The sequence below is a fragment of the Trichechus manatus genome, unplaced genomic scaffold (genome assembly GCF_000243295.1).
Source record: "Trichechus manatus latirostris isolate Lorelei unplaced genomic scaffold, TriManLat1.0 scaffold00016, whole genome shotgun sequence".
Classification (NCBI taxonomy): Eukaryota; Metazoa; Chordata; class Mammalia; order Sirenia; family Trichechidae; genus Trichechus; species Trichechus manatus.
The window spans coordinates 2,559,408-2,585,365 of NW_004443952.1; positions in this window are offsets into that span (position 1 = coordinate 2,559,408).

The following is a 25,958-nucleotide window of genomic DNA, read 5'->3' on the forward strand; positions in this document are numbered from 1 at the left end:
TAAAAAAAAAAAAAAAAAGAATTAACTTAGGTGAAGGGAAGGACAACACGTAATGCGGGAGAAGTCAGCACAACTGGAATAAACCAAAGCTAAGAAGTTTCCTGAATACAACCAAACACTTTGAGGGACAGAGTAGGAGGGGCGGGGGTCTGGGGACCATGGTTTCAGGGGACATCTAGGTCAACTGGCAGAACAAAGTTTATTAAGAAAATGTTCTGCATCCCACTTTGGTGAGTGGCCTCTGGGGTCTTAAAAGCTAACGAGTGGCCATCTAAGATCCACCAACTAGTCCCAACCCACCTGGAGCAAAGGAGAATGAAGAACACCAAAGATACAAGGAAAGTATTAGCCCAAGACACAGAAAGGGTCACATAAACCAGAGAGTCCATCAGCCTGAGACCAGAAGAACTAGATGGTGCCCAGTTACCACCAATGACTGCCCTGACAGGGAACACAACAGAGAGTCCCTGACGGAGCAGGAGAAAAGTGGGGTGCAGAACTCAAATTCTAGTAAAAAGACAAGACTTAATGGTTTGATTGAAACTGGAGGGACCCCAGAAGACATGGTCCCCAAACTCTGTTAGCCCAAAACTAAAACCATTCCCAAGGCCAACTCTTCAGACAAAGATTAGACTGGAGTATGGGACATAAAATGATATTCATGAAGAGCATCCTTCTTAGCTCAAGTAGATACATGAGACTAAATGGACAGCTCCTGTCCAGAGGTGAGATGAGAAGGCAGAGAGCGTCAGGAGCTGGCTGAATGGACATGGGAAACCTGGGGTGGAAAGGAGTGTGCTGTCACAGAATAGGGAGAGCAGCTAGGGTCACATAACAATGTATGCATAAATTTTTGTATGAGAGACTAACCTGAATTGTAAACTTTCACTGAAAGCACAACAATTTAAAAAAAAAATCTTGAGTGAGAGCCTCATTTTTGTGTAGATTGAGCATTGTCTTAGGTGTTGCCTCCCAGATGTGTGAATTTTCTAAAATTTTTACAGGTTTTGACAGGTTTGCCTTTATTTCTGTGAGATAAGCCTCCTCGCTATGTTTCTTTTTTACTATGTTCCTGTGAGAATGTACTTATGGCAAAAATAAGCTATTGCCTCTCTTCATTCAGTCACAGTGGCCATTTTCTCCTTTATGCCATTCACTGTTTCCAGGTGTCACTGGCTCCCTTTTTTTCTAGTTTCTAAACAGTAACTAATGCCTTTCCAATAAATAATGCATTGCAATGGCATGTTTCAAAAGACTGGATCTCCTATAAGTTATTCTTACCCTGCATTTAATCTTAGGGCCCAATAATTGCTTCCACGTGTAGCAGGAGGAATGCACTACTGTGAGCAGTTCTGCAGTTTTCTATGGCTGCTGTTTCTGCTTTTTAGCTGTTAGTAATTCTTTTGTTACAATGAAGAATACATCGCAGTCGTAATTTTCCTGAGATTCAAATCCCTTTAGTTTTATTTATTTGCCTCTAAGGACTGCTTTTGCAGTAATGAAGAATGCATTGTAGTGACAATTTTCTTGAGATTAAAGAAAAAATTCCTTGGCTTTATTTATTTATTTGGGCTATAAGCACTGCTTTTGCAATAAGGAAGAATGCATTGTACTATGTTTTGAAAAGTTTCATGAAAATTAATAAAAAGGATAAGGAGAAGGAGACTAGAATAAAATATATGTGCCATCACTGACAGGTGCCTTCATGTTTTACCTCATGTTTTGCAAATTTTCAAGGAAAAAAAAGTTAAAATAAAAACCAAAAAACAATTTTAATCATGGACTCATATTGGCAGGATTTATGTCATTCAGAGTCTGCTGGGACACGTGGGATCCCAGATAATGGGTATCAAAATCCATAACTCATAACAAAAATTCTGAAATGTTTCTTTAATCAGCATGCCTTCATTAGTGAAAACACACAGTATCAACAAAAAGTTCAAAGGAGAAAATAATTGGGTCTTGAAAGGGTTAAATGCACACTATATCACATTCATCTTTATGGAAAAATGCATACTGAATCACATTATTTTCAACTGTTATATAGCATTTTATTGTATGATTTTCAAATTATTTATTGAATCGATACTCCAATTTTAGATATATAACCATTTTTCATTTTTTTCTCATTTAAGGCAACTTTGTATTGAACATAGTTATCCATTCATCTACCGAGTGTTTACTTAATATAAACTTTGAGAAATAAACTTGTTGATTTAATGTTAATCTTTATTGCTATATTTCCCCCAGGAAATTACACTCCCACACTCACAAAAAAATGCACGAGATCATACCCATACCCTTGATAAAACTTGCTTTATAATTCATTTAATAAACTTACCTTCCTCCTTCTCTTCCTTCTTTCCCTCCTTTCTTCCTCCCTTTCCTTCTTTCTTTCTTTTCTTTTTCTTCTAGCATGGTTAAAAATCTCTTCATATTGTTATGCTTATTTATACTTCTCTCTTGGTGGCACAGTGGTTAACAGCTGCAGTTGCTAACCAAAGGTCGGCAGTTCAAATCCACCAGTCACTCCTTGGAAACCCTATGGAGCAGTTCTACTCTGTCCTATAGAGTTGCTATGAGTCAGAATCAACTCAACAGCAATGGGTTTGGTTTTTTGGTTTTTGGTCTTATTGAATATAAAGAGCCCTGCTGGCGCAGTGTTTAAGAGCTCAGCTGCTAACCAAAAGGTTGGGTGGTTTGAACACACCAGATGCTCTGCCAGAAAAAGATGTAACAGTGTGCCTCCATAAAGATTACAGCTTTGGAAACCCTATGGGAAGTTCTACTCTGTCCTAAAGGGTCTCTATGAGTCAGTATCAACTTTATGGCAATGGGTTTGCTTTTGGTAGCACAGTGGTTCAGCATTTGGCTGCTAACTAAAAGGTTGATGGTTTGAACCCACTGTTAGCTTCATGGGAAAAAGACTTGGCGATCTGCTTCCATAAAGATTATAGCCTAGGAAACCCTATGGGGCCTTTCTACTTTATCTTATAGGGTAGCTATGAATCAGGATTGACTTGATGGCACCAACAACAACAACATACTTCTGTCTTATTGAATATAATATGTCTCTAGGCGTACTCATTCTGATTTATGTTAACATCCAAATATAATACAATTTTAAAAAATCAAAGGCTCTTTAGCCAAATCGTCTGAAGATACTACATGGGAAAAAAAAAAAGTAAAGTCCAATGTCTTTGATCTTGCATGCAGGGCTCTCTTGAAATGGGTCCTATTCACTGATTCAAACTTATTCCCTGCTTTACCTCACTATTCCAGCTTGATGGCTTCTTCTCTCTTTTACCCCATACTGTGCTCATCACTGCCACTGATATTTATTTATTTATCTTTCAAAGACTCATCTTTCCCAGAAAGCTTCCCTGACTATCCCTCATCCTGTGCTGAGATCTTCCACTGCTGCTTCTCAAAGCACTTAGAGCTGAAACTGTTCCATTTTGGATCTAATTTCATAGCACTTTGCTTTTCCTCTTCTTGTTGTCTTCCAACGCAAACAATTTCTTCTGGGTCAGGAGAACACTTAGTTCATTTGTGTATATTATTTCCATTCATACAAAGGAGTTTAGAACATATTAAGGAATCAATAAACATTTGTCAAATGGTCCATTCATTTCTAATCCTTTGCTTTCTCCTTACCCCTCAAATGATAACTCACTCTTGTCTCTTGAGTTTCAAGCTATTGTAGTAGCAGTTATAACTATTATTTTCAGAGGCCAGAGTGCTTCTCTCTCTTTCTGTTTTCTCTAATAAGGAGTCATATGCCCTCAGATCACAAAAGTCATCATATAAACAAGTCTGAGCTAGCTAGCTAGTTAGCTAGAGACATAAAAATTTTCTACTTTCTTGACCACCATGATTATTTTGGGAATGGATACATGAACCAAATCTAGTCTTGCTTCCCTGGGACTTTTCTTCCTGGAAATACTACCTCTTTCTTTGGTGGTCATGGTGTCACAAATATAAAAATCAGGGGCTAGTAGTAGCATTCTCATGGGTCTTATGGATGGAAACCACCTAAAGATGTAAAATAGCCAATACATGGAGAGAGAAAGAACAAGTGTAAAAATGAGCCTGTTGGTCAAATTGAGTCCTGGTCATGCCTGCTCTCCATTTCACCTCCATACCTTCCATTTATGAGAATCTCAGGAATTGGCTTACTACGTTTGAGTTCTTCTACTTTCTATGGGAATATTCCTAATAAAAACCATTAGTCCCTTATCTGTCTCTGCCTGTTGCCAATATGAAATGTCTTCTTTGACTTCCTTCTTAATTTATCAGTATCTGAAAGCTAGATGAAGATTCTCACTTCTAGTATGAAATTTCCCTCCAGTCTGCCCACCTACAGTTTTTCTGAATGTTTGGGGGACTTCCAGTAGAGCATTGCCCAGTGTGTATTTGATTGCAAGACAGGTTGGAGTGGAAGACAGAACAGAAGGACAATAAAGTCTAGAGAATGTGAAAAAAAAAGAGAGAGAAATGGTTACAAAAATTACAGCACACTTGCTCTTGGGCAAGTATGTATGTATTTAATAAAAATAAACACTACCTAATAGAAAATAAAATCCACATGAAATGTTTTAACAAAGCAGGGCATAGTGTTCCATGTATGCTATAATTACAATGTAAGAAAAGAAAAAAAACTAACAAGATGAACTACGAAGACATAAAAAAAAACCCTCTTGTTTTTAGTATGGTGGAATTATGAGTGAATTTTTTTCTGAAAATATTTACATTAAATTAAAAGTTTAAACAGAAAGTTTTTTCCTCTCTTTTCTGCTTTCTGCAATGTATTTATGGTGTGTGTGGGCATGGGTGGTGTTATAGATTGAATTATGTCCCCAAAAAATATGTGTGGTAAATCCTAACTTCCATGCCTATGGTTATAATCTCATTTGGGAGTAGGTTGTCCTTGGTACGTTAATGAGATAAGATTAGTATAGGGTGTTATTTTGAGAGAAATTCTTTTGAAATATAAAAGATATTAAACAAGCCAGCAGAGGAGAGATGGGGTAAGATAGCTGCCAAGACACATGGAGACCTCCAAGGAACCAGGAAGCAGCAGCTGAAGAGACAAGGACTTTCCTCCAGAGCAGACAGAGAGAGAAAGCCTTCCCCTAGAGCCAGCGCTCTAAATTCGGACTTCTAGCTTCCTAAACTGTGAGAAAATAAATTTGTTTGTTAAAAACATCAGCTTGCAGTATTTGTGTTATAGCAGCACTAGATAACTAAGACATGTGGGAAGCAGAAGACGTGGACTCTAATGCTTCAGCTCCAGTACTTATAGCGAGATCCTACCATCTTTATTCTCAGTTTCACCGACTGTAAAATTATGGCGAATTATATTTATTTGGGGTTCCAAATGCAAACACTGGAGCCCTGGTGGCATACTGGTTAAGAGCTCGGCTGCTAACCAAAAGGTTGGCAGTTCAAATCCACCAGTCACATCTTGGAAACCCTATGGAGCAGTTCTATTCTGTCCTATAGTGTTGCTATGAGTCGGAATTGACTGGACGGCACCTAACAACAACTATTTAAAAATTTAAATAAATAACGTACTTCAAGTGTTTAGACCTATTCTTGACTTGCCCAAAGGATTTATGTGCTTCTATTTTCTTAATACACATGAAGCACTCAGTCTATACTTCACTCATTTTTGATAGAGAAACATGTTTCCATCTGAAGAATGTCAGAAGGACAAATATATTAAATTCTGATGACTCAGGCTGAGTTTCAGTGTTGTGGAGACAATACAGAATAGTTGAAACTATGTGGCACCCTGGTGGTGCCATGTTAAGAGATGGGCTGCTAACCAAAAGGTTGGCAGTTCGAATCCACCAGCCACTCCTTGGAAACCCTAGGGGCAGTTCTACTCTGTCCTATAGGTTCGCTATGAGTTGGAATTGACTAGACAGGAATGGGATGGTGAACTACAGCATGTATCATTGGCCAAAGGATGAAGCAACTGCTCAGCTCCAGCTGATAATTGCCCAGTAAGAATGTTAGTTCACAGGTGCTGACTCTTCCAATTTCTTAGAAGAACCTGAAAAATTTGGATTTTGGGGATGGAATTTCCAGATGTTATATACTAACTCAAAGTACAACAACAACAAACTATAAAAGCCTTTGAAAACCCATCTATGGGATAAATCCAGTTTGTAGACCAGGAGTTTGCAACCTCTGGGCTAGATGAAATCTAAAGATCCTTTCAGTACTATGATTGATTAGAAATTAATTAGTCACTATGTCCTTGAGGTCTAATACGAGAATGAGTGCATTGGGAATTACTTGTTTTTAGTAACGAACACCCGTTTACTTTCATTTTGTACAATTCCAGATTTTATTTGGGCAACAGGGACACCTTTCTTCCACTCTGAATCCATGTGTTCCATTGGAGGTGAGTGTTGAGTCTACCTGTGGCACAAAGGATGGCTTGGGGGAATCAAATTCTGTAATCCTCTGGCAAAACTAATACTTCAGGGGTAAGCATATGGCCCACATCAAACCAATCAGAAGCAAGAGACTAAACTCTGGACTTTTTTGTTTTTTTGTCCTTTTTAGCTATCAGGAAAGTGCACCCACTCTTTTATCTGCTAGACACGAACTAAGAAAGAGGTAGCCCCAGAAGATATTGGAAGGGGTAATGGAACCATGGAACAACAAAAATTCTAAGAAAATAAAGTCAAAATAGAGGAAGCAGAGACATAAGATTGTGAGGGTGATAATGAATCCTCACTATATTGTTTGTGTCCTTATACCAGCACTGCCTGACGCTAGTATCCCTGGACTTCCTATCATGGGATTCATGTTTAACCTAAGCTAATTCGTACCTGGGTTTTTTTTAGTGGCAACCAAAAGTCTAAACTGCTACAGAAGGAAATTGGAGTGGGATAGTGAGAATCTCCTTCGTCCAGAATTTCCTTATTGTTTCCACTTAAAAAAAAAAAAAAATCCATAATAGTGCTATTTCTCCTCCCTCTAAGATGTTGGATGTCTTTGCTGAAACATGGCTAGGCATAATATCACCATGTCCCAGCACCATTTCCAGATGTTGCTCCTTTGAATAAACACTGTCAGCAAATTCTTTTTGTACAGTGGAAAAGAGAATGCTATTTTTCTTCCATCCCTGTTGCCATATTCCCCTGCGGAACCACTTCAATTTAGTGAAGTAGAGAGGGACCCAGCAGTTTGCATCTTCTGTTATGAATGTGGTACTTGAAATGCCAGAGTCAATGACATGAGACGCAGAGTTTCATTACTCCTCAGCTCACCCAGACTCCTGCTTCCCAGGACCCAGTGATAGTTTGCTGCCAGAACGAAACATTTGAATTTCAATGTGTCATGTCTCTCTTCCTATACTTCCCAAGTTGAAGGCTGCAAATGGCTTTTAGAAATCTTTTGAACATCCCAGTGACTCAGCTCTCAACCTTCTACCACTGCCTGACACTAAATTGGATATATTTATTTCCAAGTACAGTCATGCATCGCTTAACGTCCACAATACATTCTGTGAAATAGAACCTTATGTGATTTGGACGTTGTGCGAACACAATATTGTATACTTAGAAAAGCTATATGGGATAGTGCTGCTATCACTAGCACTGGTCTTGCTGAGTTTGGGAGCCATGATGAACTTCATGGTAATATTTTCGAAAGAAAATTAAACAGAGATAACAACACTACAACACTCAAGAGAATGTCATACACGACATTGGATGCTGCTGCCTATGAGTCAAAGCTTACACAGTTATATGGTAAACTTTTTATTTGTAATTAGGGAAAATTCACATTAAAACAACGATACAAAGTACAGTACAGTAAATACATAAGCCAATAATATAGGTGTTTATTACAACTATCAAGACATATGTATCATAGGATATGTATTATAGGTTATACTGTATATGTACTGTACCATTACACGTCTGGCAGCGCAATTGCTTTTTATATAAGAGACATGAGATACATGTGTTGCCTGTGGGAAGCTGTTGTGTTCACTATGTCCCATTAGGTTCGCTGCATCCTGTTCTCCGATTGGGATTTCTGAACTCTGTTATAACCTTATGGGACCACCGTTGGTCGTATATGTGATCAGAATTTGCCTGAGTGGATGTATGCGGCACATGACTATAGTTGTAATAAATGAAGGAATGCGTGGTCTAGGGAAGAACATGAGTCTAAAATCACAAAACATCCAATATATAAGAACTCTTCAACAAGGTCTTTTGCATTTTAGATGAAACAATTCGGAAGGTGAAGAGCAGAGCATTCGACATCTGAAGACCAGGGTTTGAGGCTCTGTTGTACCCTTCCCTAACTCAGTAAATTTGGTGAAGCTGCCGAATCATTTTTCCAGCCTCAGTGTCCTCATCTTTAAAGTAGGAATTATAATGATGCCTATTTTCACAAAATGATGATCTATATTTTTGCTTAAATTGGGAGCTATTATAAATCATAATCGTTTTGTAATGAATTATAACTAAAGAAGGCGATGGTTATTCATTCGTTCAACAAGTAGTTAAAATGTACCTTAACAGTTAAAAATGAGAACTCTGGAGTCAGAACACCTTTAACAACTATATGACCTCAGGCTTAATTTCCGTGTGCCTCCCTTTCCTTATCTTAAAGAATATCTACCTCAGAGAATTATAGTGAGCATTTTATGTAATTAAAACCATATAATATTCAGGATCGTGACAGTGACATAGTAAGCACCTTTTGCAGTTCCAGTTGCCATGAGTCACTTCTGACTCATGGTGATCCCATGTCCTTCAGAGTAGAACTGTGCTCCATAGCGTTTTCAGTGACTAATTTTTCAGAAGTAGATTGCCAGGTCTTTCTTCCAAAGTATCTCTGGGTGGACTTGAACCTCTAACCTTTCGGTTAGCAGCTGAGCCCGTTAACCATCTGCACCACCCAGGGACTCCAGTAAGCACCTAGCAAGTGTTATTGTTATTACTGTTACTGATATTGTTGTTGTTTAGTAGCTGCTATATTCTGCAATGTCTGATATAGTGTTGAACAAAAGAGAGTAGAATGTGGCTGCTTGGAGTTTAAGTTATAAATTTGTTTTGGACAACCTGACTTTTTCACCCTTCACCTGTAGGTCTTTATGCAAATTACTTACCTCACTAAGTCTTGGTTTTCTCACTTCTAATACTGGAATATTAATAGCACATGGCTCATAGGGGAGATTTGAAGATTAAAATAAAGTTAATCTATGTAAAGCACTTAGTAGAACACATGACATATTAAAATAATATACCATTTTTATTACTATTATTATTAACAAGAATGCTTTTTTTCAAGGTCATATAGGTAATCAGTGGCATACACAGACAGTTTGCTCATATCACTACATGAAATGCTATTGATCAGTTAGGCTTCAAATTTACGTCTGAATCTACATTCCACATTCTTTCCATTACACCATATTGTCTCTCTTTTTAAGAGGATGAACAGCAGAGCGAAGCCAAAAGCAATTTTAGATTTATTTCACTACCATTTCAAACACAGCAGTGCCAGGTGCCATATCACTTTTGAAATGTATGTATATTTTTAAAAGAAACAAAAAATAGCTATGATAACCACCAACTGCTTGCAAAGTAAATTGTGCTAACCCCACTGCTCCCATTTGCAAACATATTTGGATTACATCTGGAACAAAATCATTACTGGCAGGAGGACAGATGTTCTTCAAATTTCGGGTGTTCGTGTAGACATCGAATATTGACGTAGATGTTATTTACTCATTTGATTCTTTACTCTTTCCAAAAAAGATGGATTTTGAGCTTTCTCAAGATTTATTTCCCCTTTCTTTGGTTCCCAAGGTGACAAATCAAAGTTCACCCCAGGAACTTGCAAAATATATCATGGTGGGAGAAATCCATCAGACATGGAATAATATTAATAACTAGCATTGTGCAGTTGTCAATCAGTATTGAGTCTTTTTGCAGGAATAATTTAAGAATCTTCTTCAAACTGAAGCAGCATGTATGCAGCAAGCAAAGAATAACACATATTGCTATTAATAGGTTGGCTTATATAGCAAATTTTATTCTGGATATTAATTTTAAATATAACCCATTAAAATCAAATGGAAATTGCATCAGGTTCATTTTGAAGACATGTATTTAAGGGATATGTTCCTGAGTTGCATGTACGGTTTGCATTCAACTACTAACCTAAAAGTTGGCAGTTTGAACCCGCCCAGGGGTACCATGGAAGAAAGGCTTGGCAATCTGCCCCCATAAAGATTACAGCCAAGAAAACTCTATGGAGCAGTTCTACTCTGTAACCCGTGGAGTCACCATGAATCAGAACTGACTCGACAGCATCAGGTTCTGTTTTGTTTTTTTGGTATACTTAGGGGAGGGAATACAGGCAACATGATCATCTATAATTAAAGAAAGCGTATAAAGTGCCATGGGTGATGCAAATCAATATGAAATTTGATAAGCATGAGAGTAGAAGAATATAAAACCATGTCCATGGAGGCTAAGCCTACTTACCCTGCTACAAAGATCCTCAAAATTATTTTGTGAAATACACTGGAATTGTTTTCCAATAATTAGTTAACCGCTGAAAATGAAATTTGTTTTCTTCTCAACTGGAACATAGTAGTTACGTTGTTTGGTAAAGACCATTTTCAGAATACCATATGATTTTATTTGTGGGCACTAATCAATAAATATATTTTTCATGTCTTTTCTGCTTCTAAAGAAGAACTGAATGAAAAATCATATAATAAAATGCTTTGAAATCCAGGGAGAAAAGAATGTGTTAATGTCCAATAAAGTAACCAAACCAAAGTATTTGTGTGTGTGTGTGTTTTCCATTATGCACTACATGTTTTCCTTTGTTCATCTTCTTGCCTATCACTCAGTCTGGAGTATACTTTCCACTCATTTCTGCATGTCTAATGTGTGCCCACCTTAAAGGCCCTACCTAAACTTCATTCTACCCACAAAGCTTTCTTCAACTCTCTCATCTGAGTTAGATCTTCCTTCCTCTCTGCTCTCAAAGCACTCTGTGTATTACTATATTTTACAATTTAGTAAATTGGATATGAATGTCTTGCTCACATGCTTATCTCCCACTCATCTGTAACTTCTTCAAGAAACAAGGTCATGATTTATTCATCTTGCTCAATATTCTAGACGTTCAACAAAGCCTCACTAAGAGAAAGACTACTTTTTTTTCCTTTATATTAATTCTCTTACAACATTTAGCCCAGTGCCTGACACATAACAGAGACTAAACAATCGTTCAGTAAATATTGATATTTGAATATTGACCAAACAAAGTTAATTTCCTTTGTTTCACAAAACCTTATGGTTAGGGTAAGCCATTTGTTCGGTTCATCATGATCCAATTGATAAAACCAGTCTTTTTGGAGTCTTTTCTGTCTTTGACCTTCTCACGTCTACTTCCAAGAGGCCTTTTGTTCTCCAGAATATTTGTTATTCAGGGAAAATGATGCCTCAGGGTGACTAATTGTCTAATAAACAAGAACAACCCAACAGGATCTTTCCCACCCCCATTCTAGTGCCAAGTGTCTTTTCCTGTAGCCCATTGTGCTCAAAACACAAAATAATTGTATTAACAGGGGGCTTTTGGGAGACGGAGCTATTTTTTTTAATTTCAGAAAAATGTTAATTTGCTATTAAATCTCTTTTTGAAAGACTAATAGCTTAATGAACGCATTAAACATGTGCAAATTACTTTTTTTTGAATGCATTAGTTTCGGATTGAAAGGAGGTGATACATCATCGTCATCTCTGCGGGAATTAATGAGGCATTAGGCTATCTCCTGTCATGGAGGCCAGACTTATGAACGATCCACTGAATTGCACATGCGGGCCTTGTCCTGTTCTCCTCTTTTTGCCCACAACATACATCTTTTCTGGGACTACTGCTTCTGCAAACTGAGCTTTGGTACTTGCAATACAAATGTAGGTTCACCATCAGTTTGGAAGTGAAAAGTAGTCTATTGCAAGTGACAAATGGTGTTTACTGTTACTAGAAAAGAGGGTGGAACAATGAATGAATATATTAACATCACAGGCGATAGGTTTGGTAGTCATTCAATTGCCATCTTGCCCTGTGAAGACACATTACCTTTCTCCATTTTCCTCATTCACCCACTCACTCTCAGACATCTACATTAAAATAAAGAGCCCAAGGAAAGGCAAGCTATCTTAACTATAAGTGGCAAGGTGTTCTCAACCCAACAGCTTTTGTCACCAGCTCTCAATCTCTCCCCATCACAAGCACAGCTTTCTCTGCCTGCATCTTTTGATACATTTGCCTTATCCTGCAGTTCCCAAGTCAGCAGTTCCAAGAGCCTCCAGGAATAAGCAGCATTTAAAAGCCATCAGTTCAATTCAATGACATAAACTATCTCTTAGGGACATTTATTTTTATAATTAGCAGGTATGACATTTAATTCTGTTTCAAGAATCTTTGACAAATTTTTAGTGTATATTGAGATAATTGAAGATGCCATGGCCTATTAAAAAATCAGAGATGAAGATCACTGGTATAGACAATAGATCAAGCATAGAAGTAACATCTATGCAGGACATGGAAACATTATAACAATGTTAACTAATATTTCTTTTATGGTTTAAGAGGCATTGTTTAGCTCTCCATGGCTTCTTTGAGAAAATATGTATCCCCCCCCGTATGCATACTGCCCACCCGACAAAACATAATTTTTCTCATTCTCAGATAGAGTCACAAACTTCAGGTACTAATCTATACCTCCTGCAAGTCATAATTCTACCTTTAAACCACAAAATCTGCCTGTTGCCTTCCATGCCCATTTTTAACTCATGATTCATACTTAACGCATGCTGGTCCCTTTCTTACGACATAACCCCATTCTAGCAATTCCCTTTCAGGCAGCTTTGGGTAATTCCCCATTAGGTTCAGTCTAGGTTCTTTCTATTCACCTATACTTGTTCTTAAAAGCAGATTTGGAACAAGTACTTTCATGTCCATTATCAATAACATCAGTAATGTTAAGTGGAAGAATCTCATACTCTTTGTCCAACTGTTGTCTCTTTTTGTATCGGATTGTTATTGTTGTTGTTGTTAGGTGCCGTCGGGTTGGTTCTGACTAATAGCAACCCCATGTGCAACAGAATGAAACATGCCTGGTCCTGGGCCATCCTCAATCATTGTCATGCTTGAGCCTATTGTTGCAGACACTGTGTCGACCCATCTCATTGAGGGTCTTCCTCTTTTTCTCTGACCCTCTACTTTACCAAGCATTATGTCCTTCCGATAACATGTCCAAAGCACATGAGACAAGTCTGGCCATCCTTGTTTCTAAGAAGCATTCTGGCTGTACTTCTTCTAAGACAGATATCTGTAAGCAACAGAAGCTGACTCTGTCTAGTTTACTAGAGCAAATGGGGTTAATTTATGGAAAGTAAAAGGTAATTCACAGAATGGGAGACAATATTGAACAATCAAGCATTAAGGGTCAGAAGTCAGGGCAGATCCCAGGACCTCTGCAACTGTAGCACCTGTACCTTCTTCTCTTGGGGCACTGCTGTTATAGTATGGCTAAATTTCTGAGATGCATTGATCTATGAATCTGACTTGCTAATCCCAAACATATAACTACATCTTGCTCTTTCCAGGGAGGCAGGGTCCTCAATAGAGACAAGAGTTTTTTGGTCTATTCCCTCTGTACTAAGGACTTCACTAGAGAAAAGATACGCGTGGCGCAGTCTACTACACACAGTAGCCGTTTTAAGGCCCACTCTTCAGCTAACCCCACACATTTCTTCTCCATCACCACGGCCACATTTTCTTCATTACTGTATTTAATTTATGAGAATAGTAGTGCCCAAAGAAAGAAATGTTTTTGTTTTTGTTTTTTGGTCTGAAATTGGAAAGCAAGTCTTGATTTGACTTCAAGAGTCTAATTTCTTACTGTTTAATGCAGACACAAAGAGGAACACTAACTTGTATTAGATATTTTTAAAGATGTTGGGTAAGATCTTACAACTATGAGACTCTGAAGATCACTGGTGGTCCTTTTGAGTATCCTTTTAGAACATTAGCTTCTAAGATGTTGATCAGAAAAGTATCTTCACCTTCATGGTGAATATTGGTTGATTGAATGATAATGACAACAGTATTGGAATAATGATCCCTCATAGTTGATTGATGCATTCTATTACTTCTCCTCTACTATAAAATAATATATACTCAATGCAGAAACTTTAAGAAATCAAAAAGCACAAAATAGAAAGCATTGGTTCATGGCCCAATCTGTTTATATATTGCCATTACTACCACGTTTTTCATACTTTGTGTACCCGTTTGTAACCTTTTTTTTTTTTACTGAACAACACAGTTATTCTAAAACATTTATTATTGTTGTTATTATTATTACACATGTGGTGCATATTAATCATAAAGTAATTAGAATATACAAACAGCAAAAAGAAAAATCGCCAAGTATTCTACCATTCAGTCATAACTTCTTTAAAAAATGTAGTATATATTATTTCTGGCTTATTATAAATGGCTTTGAGGTCTGTAGATCATTCCACTATATGGATGCATTTTAATCTACTTAATAATTCCCTTTCATTGCATATTTAGCTTATATTCAATTTTCTTATTGATAACACCACTGTAATTATCTGCTTTTTGCATATATCAGTAGTCATTTTTCCAAGATTTTTTTCCAGTTAAATTCCTTAAAAGAGGAATTTTCTTTTAAAGGTATATAAATTTTTAAACCTCTTGGTACATGCTGTCATATTTATTTCCAAAGTTCTTCCATATTCATTAACTCATTTAATTCTCTCAGTTGTACTGTGAGGAAGGCAAGTGAGACATCTTTATCTTCTTTCACAAGCAGGAAAATCGAGATTCAGAAGGGTCTGCCCAGATCACAAAATCTTTAAGTGGCAAAGTCTGGAATCTATTCCAGGTCTTTCATTTTCAACTCATATTTAAATACAGATGTGTTGCTGACAAGATAAAGGTCCAGTTATAATTTTAGAAGAAAAATATGGCATAGTGAGAGTAGCTACATTTATACCAGGCACTCTGTTAGTTATTTTAGATGTATGACCTCATATAATGCTCACAGTAAACTTGAGTGATTGGTGTTACTGTCTCACTCTACAAATTACAGAATGGAAGCTTAGTGAAGTTATATAACTCTTTCAAAGACACACAGCTAAGAGGTAGGGAGAGGATTCCAACTCCTATTTTTAAATATACATTTTTTTTGTCTTTTTCCTAAGCTATGCTTCATTAATTCCAATATTCCAACCAAAATTGATTTTTTTGTAGTAAAGCCAATTTCTAAATGAGCTTTTTTTCTAGTAAGCTTCAGACCTGGGGAAAGAAAGAGAAAGAGAAAGGAACAAAGAGAGAAACAAAATGCCTATAGAGTGAAAGTCAGGGAGAACTGAAGGTCAGACAAAAGACTCAGCAGCAGAAGCTGCGGAAAGTTAAAAGAGGCAAGTATCTGGGATGCCTTAAACCCATAAACTCCTGCAATAGCTTGCACCAGAGAGTGAGATGAAAGAAAAGGGAGCTGGGGAGCAAATGGATGAGGTACAGGCAGTGGTGCATGGTAAATATTTAATAACCATCTCCCTAAAGGTTGAGTAGAGAGGGGACTGATTTTTAGTGTTTGCCAATCTCTTGGTGTAAACACTCCCACCATGGCTGATTTAAACCTACCAATGGAGCCTGTAAGGCCATGAAAGGTAAATACTACAATACTACAATGTACAATTAACAAACAATTGTTGAACATTTACATGCTATGCTAAGCCAATCTCTAGGGAAATAAAGATAAATCAGAAATAGCCCTGACCTAAAAAATACACTCAGACTAGTAGGGCAAAAGACATGTAAACAACTTAATGTGATATATGAGTAATGATAGGAGCATATCCTAGGTACAGTGATGCTATATTAGCATATTAAAGTGATCAGCGCCACTCCAGAAGGCCAGGTGATTTTTTTCCACTTTTGATCTATAAATTTTGCCCTACTGACTTCACAAAATCCACACCATCACACAATCCACAGCATCACACAACCACAGCAATCAGAAAAAAACTGTGAATAATCTGCACTGAATAAATGATCTGTACAATCCAAGATGGCTTGTACCTCAAGTGATGGGGTTCCCTTCCGTCTCTGCACGCCTACCAACACACATGCAACATAAAGACATCCACAGTGGCTCTTCTGAATGCATTAGGTTTGTAGATGAAGACTGAAATTATTTTCAGGAACTTAAAGAAATTACCAAGGGAGGCATTTTCATCATTTATTCATATGCAAGATCTTTATTTTTAATTTATTAATCTGGTTTAGAAAATGGTTCTTGTAGAGCATCAAGTGGCTTTCTTATAAAAATACAATATGACTAAACTAGGCTCCAACTGTTCTGCCCCAGCCTAGTGCTCACCTTTGGAATATGCAGTTCTTCCCCTAAAATGCACAAAATACAATTACCATTGCAATGTCTCTGGGTACTAATGGATTTACAAAGGCAACCAAGATAAGTTCATAAGAATAAGATAATTATACAGTCTTAAGTATTTCACTTATTTAAAAAAAAAATCATTGGGTATTGTTATAGATTAAATTGTGTCCCCAGAAAAGATATACTGAAGTCTTTATCCCTATACCTGTGAATGTAATTTTGTTTGGGAATAGGCTGTCTGAAGATGTTATCAACTAGGTTAACATGATGACATACTGGAGTAGAGGGGTCCTAATTCTATACGACTGGTGTCCTTGCAACAGAAGAGAAGATACACAGAGACAGGGAGTCAGAGGAAGAATACCATGTGACACTACAGTTCTAAGCAAAGGACTGCTGAGAGCCGGCCAGAGGCTAAGAGCTAGGCATGGACTGGCTTCTCTCAGAGCCTTCAGAAGCAATCAACACAACTCACACTATGATCTCGGACTCCCAGCCCCCAGATTTGTGAGACAATAAATTTCTGTTCACATAAGTCATCCAGTTTGTGGTCTTTTGTTATGGGGGCCCTAGGAAACTAATAGAGGTATATTTCTCATTCATCAAGGCAATTCAAGAAAAGACTGAATAATAATTTGATTAAAATGTTTTAGAGAAACTCCAAGCATTGGGAATTGAGGGGTTGGGTAAAATTAGATTAGTGTTTCCCAAACTATATTCTAGAAAGCAGAAAATATTAAGATTTGTGGCACAGAACAAAGAATACTATTGAAATATGCCTACGAAATACTGTATACCGTAACTCCCTCTTAGATATTAACAATATGTTTAAATGTGGGTTTGAAAAATTTTGCAGGTTATCAACTAGTTTAACTTTGTTAAAACCTGACTTTCTTAAATTGTTTGGATTGATTTTTTTTTTTTTTAAACAGGGCACTCTTCATTTATCACATGCCCCTACGTCCCACAAAGCATCAAGTGTGGGCAACTGTGAAGTAAATATTGCTAAGGTTTTTTCTTACACTAATATTTTGTCTTTGTCAATTTTATATTTTACCAAGAAGAAGGCCTAACCCATAGCTTTATATAAAAAGGGAGTTTTTATAGAGACTTGAGAGCCTTTCATTCCCTTGTTTGTCAAGTCCATTTTTCAGATATTTTACCTAGTTAGTCAAGCCCATTGTTCAGATCAACAAACAGAATACTTCTTCAAAGGGACGTATTTCAGTCTGTTGACTCTGTATACCACTTTTGGGATAACCAAAACCAAACTCATTGCCATCAAATCAATTCTGACTCACAGCTACCCAATAGGACAGAGTAGAACTGCCCCACAGGGTTTCCAAGACTGTAAATCTTTATGGAAGCAGACTGTCATATCTTTCTCCCGAAGAGCAGCTGGGGATTCAGACCACTTATGGTTATCAGATGAGCGCCATCAAGGCTCCTTCCAAAAAAACAAACCAAACCCATGGCGGTTGAGTCAGTTCCAAGTCACAGCGACCCTATAGGACAGAGTAGAACTGCCCCATAGGGTTTCCAAGGAGCGAGTGATGGATTCGAACTACCGACCTTTTGGTTAGCAGCCGTAGCTCTTAACCACTGTGCCACTGTGCCACCAGGGCGTGTCATTAATTTCTGTTATCTAACTAATGCCTTTCTCTCACTTGTACGCAGAAAACTTGAAATGTTGGAAGTATTTCCAACTTGCAAGCTGGAAATAGTTTATTTTCACTGAAAGTTACATTACCATGGCTAGTTAACGTGCTTTGCTGCGAACTGAAAGGTTAGTGGTTTGAACCACCCACAGATGCCTCAGAAGAAAGACCTGGTGATCTACTTCTGAATAATCAGCCATTAAAAACCCTATGGAGCAGAGTTCTATTCTGAAACACATAGGGTCTCCCAGAATTGGAATCAACTCAACAGTAACTGATGTCTGGCTTGGTACCATGATGGTTGCTTAATAAATATTTGTTGACTGCTTAAAGAATGAAGATCCTCCTAGAAGTTTCAGGACACCTCCCTTCTGAATGTGTAAATTATATCCCATGCAAAATATTTTCTTAATGGCTTAGATGAAGATTAGAAACTATGTTTATAATTTTGGTAAATGGCACGAAGTTTGGAACATAGGTAGGGAATAATCAGTGAGAGAACAAAAAAGGTCTCATTAGGCCAAGTCAATGGACTGAAAACCGAAAGTTGGTATTTAATAGGGCTAAGTGGTTGACCCTGCAAAAAATCTCACTGAACAACTACAGAATGGGGAAGACCGGCATTTATAGCATGAGGTATTTTTTTTATAGATCAAAACACACACAGAGACTCATTTTCATTTATAGTTCAGTACGCATCAAGAGTGAGATCTTCTTAACACAAATATATGTTAGTAGAGGGTCAGCAAAAAAGAGGAAGACCCTCAACAAGATGGACTGACACAGTGGCTGCAACACTGGGCTCAAGCATAACAATTGTGAGGATGGCACAGGACCAGGCAGTGTTTTGTTCTGTTGTATACGGGGTCACCATGAGTCAGAACCGACTCGACGAAACCTAATAACAAGAGGTATAATATTAATAATTGCGACTATAGGGCTAGGGCATGATGTTTCAGAGTATAGGCTCTTGAGTAAGACTTTTGGGTTCTGAATCTTAATCCTGCTACTTACTAGTTGCATAACTTTGGGGAAGTTACTTCATCTCTCTGTGCCTTGGTGTCCTCATTTGTAAAATGAAAGCCCACTTCAAAGTTGTTGTGAAGATAATGAGGGTTAATAGATCCAAGATGCTACAGCAGGTAGGTTTCAACAAGTGTTAGCTACTATATTAGTCATAATAGTAATATTAACAGTATTACTGTTATTGGTTCTATCATACTTAGATTTGCTGTCTTCTGAATTTTGCACTTGAAAAGAGTTCAGTCAAGGGGTATTAGAAGGCAGTATAATATATTTGCCAGCCCCATGCACTCTAAGGTCAGATAGACCTGGGTGGAATCCCACATACACTGTCTTCTAGTTGTGTAAGCTGAGACAGGTTGCTTAACCTGACTTTACTACCTTCTCTACTTAGGCTTATTGAAAGAAGTGAATGGGTGGTACCTGAGAATCACTCAGTCTGGTGCCATAATCAGTGCTCAAACACAACAGTGAGTGAGAGTCTCAGAGGAAAATGGCAAAATGGTTGAATACCAGAAGCCAAGCAAGAAACCAAAGAAATAACAGACTCAGGACAATGTGCTCAGTGTTTTCAGATATCTAAGGGGTGAAAGTAAAGGGCCATGACTCGTCTGTCAGTTTGTCATATTATGGTAGCTTGAGTGTTGGTATGATGCCGGAAACTATGCCACCAGTATTTCAAATGCCAGCAGGGTCTCCCAGGGTGGACAAGTTTCCATGGAACTTCTAGACTAAGACAGACTAGGAAGAAAAGCCTGGTGATCTGCTTCTGAAAATTTGCCAGTGAAAACCCTATGGATCTCAAAAGAATATTAACTGATATAGGCCTGGAAGACTAGCCCCCTAGGTTGGAAGGCATTCAAAATACACAGTGGCTGCGATAATGGACTTGAGCATACTAACGATAGTGAAGATGGTGCAGGACTGGGCAACATTTTATTCTGTTGTACGTGGGGTCACCATGAGTCAGAGCTGACTGGATGGCCATTAACAACACAACAACCAAATAGAATAAGTCTAGAACTCTGGGTTTTACCAAATAGGTGTAGGCTATAGGGAGACACATTTAAAGGTCATTATTACAAAAAAAAAAAAAAAAAGGAAAAGAGAATATTTGAGTAATCTTAGCTGCCCAAAAAAATAGGATGGGACACCACAGAAGGTAGTAAGCTTTTCACTGCAGGGGACTCTTAAGCTTACATAGCACGATAATGTGTATGAGTTAAACTAAATTTTAAAGTTCCCTCCAACTCTCCTTGCCTACAGTTCTTAGCATCCCATTAGTAGTCACACGTTAATGTTCTCTTAATGTGAGAAGACAGAGGGGTGGGGAAAAAAGACCAGGGAAGCTGATTTTGTTGCCTTCAAGCAAATCTCCATCTCAACATATGTCCCTCATAAATACCTGCACAGACCAGTTTCTGAACATCCCAACACAGGCAGCAAATGCTCTAACTCATTAGTGGGTTGGGATATTGACAAGGATTTATGGCCAAATTAGTGTTGCATATTACACTAACTCTATGGAGCATATTCAATTCAGGAAGTCTGTGCAAATCACATCAAAATGCCACACTTCTAAGGTGAGAGGGGGCAGCTACTCTTAAGAATATTAAATCTCGCTTTAATGTGAAAGGCATATTTCCTTGCTATTGAGGCAAAAGCAAGGGAAACCAAAGAAACAAAATGCAAATGTCAGGCCAGGATTTGCCCTTGACACAGGATAAAAGACTTAGCATTCAAAGGCAGACAGAAATCAGTGGGTGGAAGCTGGGAATGCTCTGCATATGAGTTGGCTGAATCCTAATAATAAGCAAAATGTAACAGAAATATCCAATTGTTCTTTTAAGATATACCAGGTACCATGCTAAGCATTTTATCACATACATTATCTTATTTTTCACACAGAAGCTTCATGAGATAAGTCAGGTTTAAATAACATTTTCAAGATGAGGAAACTGAGGCTCAGAAGGAGGAAGTTGGCAAAAGTCACAAAGTTAGGATGTGGCAGATCCAGGATTCTATCTCAGGCCAGGAAATTTCAAAGTCTACGTTTTGAACTTTATGCCACATCATAACTACTAACTGCTAACTGATACATATATATTAAGTGGGATAACCGTGTGCCAAACATATATTTAAAAAAACAAAACAAAACACATTGTCATCGAGTTGATTCCAACTCATAGTGACCCTATAGGACAGAGTAGAACTGCCTCATAGAGTTTCCAAGGAGCGCCTGGTGGATCTGAACTGCCAACCTTTTGGTTAGCAGCCGTAGCTCTTAACCACTATGCCACCAGGGTTTCCACATCACATCTGTTTCCCTCAAAGTTCCTGCATATCCATTCATCTTCTTCTGAAATCTCCATCTCCCAAGAAATCATTCTTGATGACCTATTTTAAACTACTCTCTTCGCTCCACATCCTCCCAAAGCAATATGTACATATGCGTATATGTACCTGCATAATAGCATTTAGGTCTGCTGTTTCAATTGAGACACCAGGTCTTTCAGTACCTTCTGCCCCAACAAGATAACAGACACTTATGTATTCTTGTATGTATCCCCTGCAGTCCTAATCATAGAAATAGTCCATAGAAATCATATCAATATTTTTTATAATATATAAAGGGTAGCTAATATTTATTGATGGATTGCCTCAATAAACGTTGTGTGACAAATCCTATTCTAAGCACCATTTATGCACTAATTCATGTTTCTCTTTTCCTTATGTTTGCAAACTGATATGATTTTAGTTTAAGTTTTAATCACCTCTTACCTTGTGCTTCTTCCTAACCATTATTTACAAGGCTTCCAGAATTATAGTATAAATGCTGAGGACACATCATTTCACTTATTTTTGCAGGAATCAGTTTAAACCCCTTAGTCTGTCAGTCTTTATTGTTGTTGTTAGATGCTGTCGAGTTGGCTGTGACTCACAGTGACCCCATATACAACAGAATGGAACACTGCCCAGTCCTGTACCTTCCTCACAATCGTTATGTTTGAGCCAATTGTTGCAGCCACTGTGTCAATCCATCTCTTGAGGGTCTTCCTCTTTTTTGCTGACCCTATACTTTACCACCACCACTAGTCTGTCACTTTGTTGTACTGTAGTGGGTTTTACCAAGCATGATGTCCTTCTCCAGGGGCTGGTCCCTCCTGTTAACTTATCCAAAGTAAGTGAGGTGAAATCTCTTCATCCTCACTTTTAAGGAGCATCCTGGCCTCAGTCTTTCCTGCATCCTTATTTTCCACCTTTCTTCATACACCCTGTGCCCTAAATCAACTAGAAAATCCACATCTTTGAGCCAGGAGTAATGACGTTCCTTGTCTGAAGGTCCGGACATGATGTTCTGAGCTGACTCATTGCACGCGTATTAATTGCTTCCAGGGTCTTGTTCTCTCCACCTAGACTTTTGGATGGCTTTCTCCCTGACATTATTTACACTCTGTTCAAATGTTACTTTCTCAGAGAGGCCTTCCCTGACCTCCCTATTTAGAGTGACCTCTTTCTTCCATACATTCCCTAACTCTTCACTCTGGTTTACCTTCCCTCATAGCACATCTGCCACATGAAATCATACTGTATATTAATTTCTTTACAATCAGCTTCCCACACTAATAAAACATAAGCTCCACAATTGCAGGGAGTTAGTCCAGTTTGTTCCTTGATTTTTCCCAGCTAATGGCGCATGGTATATAGTTGTTGTTGTTGTTAGATGCCATTGAGTTGGTTTCGACTCACAGTGACCCAGTGTACGACAGAATGAAACTCTGCCTGTTCACGTGCCATCCTCACAACTGTTGCTCTGTTTGAGCCCATATTTGCAACCACTGTGTCAACCCATCTCTTCGAGGGTCTTCCTCTTTTTCGCTGACCCACTACTTTATCAAGCATGATGTCCTTCTCCAGGGACTGGTCCCTCCTGATAACAGGCCCAAAGTATGTGAGACGAAATCTTGCCATCCTCTCTTCTAAGAAACATTTTGGCTGTACTTCTTCCAAGACAGATTTGTTCATTCTTTTGACAGTCAATATTCAATATTCCTTACCAACACCATAACTCAAAGGCATCAGTTCTTCTTCTTTCTTCCTTATACATTGTCCACCTTTTGCACGCATATGAGGCAATTGAAAACACCATGACTTGAGTCAGACGCATCTTAGTCCTAAATGTGACATCTTTGCTTTTCAACACTTTAAAGAGGTTTTTTGCAATAGATTTACCCAATGCAATATGGCGTTTGCGTTCTTGACTGCTGCTTCCCTTGGTCTTGATTGTGGATCCAAGTAAAATGAAATCTTTGACAACTTCACTCTTTTCTCCGTTTATCATGATGTTGCTTATTGGCCCAGTCGTGAGGATTTTTGTTTCCTTTATGATGAGATGTAATCTGTACCGAAGGCTGTGGTCTTTGAGCTTCATCAGTAAGCGCTTCAAGTTTTCCTGGATTTCAGCAAACAAGGTTGTGTCATCTGCATATTACACATTGTTAATGAGTCTTCCTCAAATCCTGATACAGCGTTCTTCTTCATATAGTCCAGCTTCTCCGATTATTTGCTCAACATACAGATTGAATAAGTATGGTGAAAGGATAAAACCCTGACACACACCTTTCCTGATTTTAAACCATGTAGTATCCACTTGTTCTGTTCAAATAACTTCCTCTTGTCTATGTACATGTCCCTCATGAACACAATTAAGTGTTCTGGAATTGCCATTATTCTCAATGTTATGATCCACACAATTGAATGCATTTGCTTGGTCAATAAAACACAGGTAAATATCTCTCTGGTATTCTCTGCTTTCAGCCACGATCCATCTGACAGTAGCAATGATATCCCTCATTCCACGTCCTCTTCTGAATCTGGCTTGACTTTCTAGCAATTCCCTGTCAATGTACTGCTGCAAGCGTTTTCTAATTATCTTCAGCAAAATTTAACTGTGTGTGATATTAATGATATTGTTCGATAATTTCTGCATTCTTTTGGATCACCTTTCTTTGGAATGGGCACAAATATGGATTTCTTCCAGTTGGTTGGCCACATAACTGTCTTCCAGATTCCTTGGCATAGACTAGTGAGTGCTTCCAGCGCTGAAACCTGCAGTCATTTCTTGAAATATCTCATTCGGTATTCCGTCAATTCCTGGAGCCTTGTTTTCCATCCAATGCTTTCAGTGCAGCTTGCACTTCTTCCTTCAGTACCATTGGTTCTTGATCATAGGCTACCTCCTGAAATGGATGAACGTCGACCAATTCTTTTTGGTACATTGTGTATTCCTTCCATCTTCTTTTGATGCTTCTTGCATTGTTCAATATTTTGCCCATAGAATTATTGAATATTGCAACTTGAGGCTTGAATTTCTTCTTCAGTTCTGTCAACTTGAGAAATACTGAGCATGTTATTCCCTTTTGGTTTTCTAACTCCAGGTCTCTGCACATTTGATTATAATACTTTACTTTGTTTTCTTGAGCTGCCCTTTGAAATCTTCTGTTCACATCTCTTACTTAATCATTTCTTCCATTCGATTTAGCTACTCTATGTTCAAGAGCAAGCTTCAGAGTCTCTTCTGACATCCATTGTGGTCTTTTCTTTCTCTCCGCCTTTTTAATGACCTTCTGCTTTCTTCTTGTATATGTCCTTAATGTCATTCCACAATTCGTCTAGTCTTCGATCATTAGTGTTCTTGAGATGCTCTCTATATTCAGGTGGGATATACTCAAGGTTGTACTTTGGCTCTCATGGACTTGTATTTTTCTCAGCTTCAACTTGAACTTGCATATAAGCAACTGATGATCTATCTGCAGTCAGCCCCTGGCCTTGTTCTGACAGATACTGAGCTTTTCCATCGTCTCTTTCCACAGATGTAGTCTGATTCCTGTGTATTCCATCCAGCTAAGTCCACACGTATAGTCACTGTTTATTCTGTTGAAAAAAGGTATTAGCACTGAATAAGTCATTGGTCTTGCCAAATTCAATCATGCGTCATTTCTACCAGTGTCACTTCTACCAAGGCTGTATTTTCCAGCTACCAATTCTTCTGTTTCCAACTTTCACATTCCAATCGTCAGTAATTATCAATGCATCTTGATTGCATGTTTGATCAATTTCAGACTGCAAAAGTCGGTAAAAGTCTCCAATTTCTTCCTCTTTGTCATTAGTAGTTGGTGCATAAATTTGAAAATAGTCATATTAATTGGTCTTCCTTGTAGGCGTGTGGATATTATCCTATTACCGATAACTTTATACTTCAGGATAGATCTTGAAATGTTCTTTTTGACAATGAATGTGATGCTGTTCCTCTTCAAGTTGTCGTTCCTGGCACAGCAGGCCATGTGCTGTCAGATTCAAAATGGCCCAAATCAGTTTATTTCAGCTAACTAATGCCTAGGATATCGATCTTTCTGTGCTGCATTTGGTTTTTGACTACTTCCAATTTTCCTAGATTCATACTTCATACATTCCATGTTCCTTTTATTAACGGATGTTTGCAGCTGTTTCTTCTCATTTTGAGTCATGCCACCTCATCAAATGAAGTTTCCAAAAGCTTTACTCCATCCACATCATTAAGACCGACTCTACTTTGAGGAAGCAGCTCTTGCCCAGTCATATTTTGAGTGCCTTCCAACCTGAGGGTCTCATCTTTTGGCACTATATCAGACAGTATTCTGCTGCTATTCATAAGGTTTTCCCCTGCCAATTTTTTTTTTTTTAGAAGTAGACTGCCATGTCCTTCTTCCTAGTCTGTCTTAGTCTGGAAGCTCAGCTAA